We start from the raw sequence: 1,846 nt of genomic DNA, 5'->3' as shown, positions 1-1,846 counted from the left end.
CCCCCCCCCCTCTCTCTCTCTCTCTCTCTCTCTCTCTCTCTCTCTCACCAGGATTATCTTCCAATCCACACACACTAGCCAACCTCTCATGTTACTTTCATTCCTATCCTTTCTTCTTCTCAATTTTATAAGGGATACCACATGTGGGTTCTTCCCTTTTACCCAAAATACTCTTAATAATTTATTTCATTTTTAAACACAAAATAAAACCCATCTCTCTCTCTCTCTTTCTCTCTCTCCCCCCTCCCCTTCTTTGACTGGCATTACTATTATTCAAACCTCACAATTTGCCTTTGCCATTTGAATTCTTAACTCCATGCCTTTTTCTCCCCTTTTCTCTTTGTTCTAAGCTATCCAGGTTTTTTTTATAATATACGCACACTTGTGCAAGTTTCATCTAATCAATTCTCTAGACCCATTAATAATCATTCTAATCCTCATAATTTAGGCCTTACCTTTTTAAATATAAACTCTGTAATCCCTCCTTCCTTCAGCTCTTATTACTTTTAGACTACCTACCTTTAAGATCATTTTATGAACAGAGGTTGGGCATGTAGTCAACCAATAGAAGTGTGGAATACACATGGGCATATGTGACTTTCCCATAAGGGGAGAAAGAGTGACAGTCTCGGCAGCGCAGTCCGATGGCGTGCCCAGACTTTTCCCTATTTTTATTTACAAATATTTCTTAAAGCATTTTCTAATCAAATCTCTTACACCCACCAATCAAATTGCTTTCCTTCTTCTCTAAGTTTTCTATTACTTGTGCTTATGTTGTTAATAAATAATTGACTTGATACTGCCATATACTTGTGGCAAAATTCTCACCATAACTTGTATTTTGGATTTTGGCCTACTTTTTATTGTTGGTGCAATAAGGAAAGAAAATGGTCAGAGTGGGATCCTTCATGGAATTTGCATGTGAACCTATGAATTTTCGCAGAGATGGTAACTCTCTTGCGGATTTTTTAGCCTCCGGAGCTATTAAGCTCAGGCTCTCACATGTGTGGGTCTCAAACCCCCCCCCCTGCCTTTTATTGTAAAAGGTTCTTTGCTTTCTGGCCATCGGTTCACACGGTCTTTTTTTTAATAAAATTCTTTCGTCTCTGCCCAAAAAAAAAAAAAACCTATGAGTTTGGTGACAAGAATATACTGGTTACTTACATTTTAGATTCCTGTATAATGTCAAATGGGATTCAAAATTCAATTCAATCAAGTTTGATAAAAATGACTCACAAGTACCATCTAGCGGTGTCAATTGGCCGGTTTGATCCCGTTATGGTTGAGCTGAATCGATTTTGTATTAATAATGGTTCAAACCATAATCAAACCATTAAGCTGAAGTTTGGTTTCGATTTGAGTCAGATCCAATTCAATTTTAAATTTTCAAACGTACGTTGTAAAATACTGAACATAATTGGTTTTTTTTTTTTTTAATTGAATTTTCAGGTTTGGTTTGGCTTCTGGTTTTAGTTGGTCCGGTTTGATTGCTAACATTTCATTAAACCACAAACCGAAAACTGACAAATAAGGGTTTGTTTTGGACCAAACTAGTCAGTTTCAATTGGTCTTAACAACTTTAAGCTGGAAATTGTCACCCCTACCATAGGTAAATTCAACACACGAAATTAGGGATTAAATTGGTCTTTGTTGGTTATCGGGTCTCAAAAACCCAAGAATTGACTCTCAGATCTGAAAACTTAGCAATTCTAGGGTTTTGGACAAATAATCGACTATTATCAAGATTGGTTATTGCCGATTCCAATACAAATCAATCAATTCCACTGATTCAATTGGTGCCCCTGCCACCCACACAGCCAAACCAAACCCCCACCCACCCACCCAA

Source organism: Macadamia integrifolia, chromosome 5 (genome assembly GCF_013358625.1).
Source record: "Macadamia integrifolia cultivar HAES 741 chromosome 5, SCU_Mint_v3, whole genome shotgun sequence".
In the NCBI taxonomy this organism is placed as follows: domain Eukaryota; kingdom Viridiplantae; phylum Streptophyta; class Magnoliopsida; order Proteales; family Proteaceae; genus Macadamia; species Macadamia integrifolia.
This window is presented reverse-complemented; position numbering follows the sequence as displayed.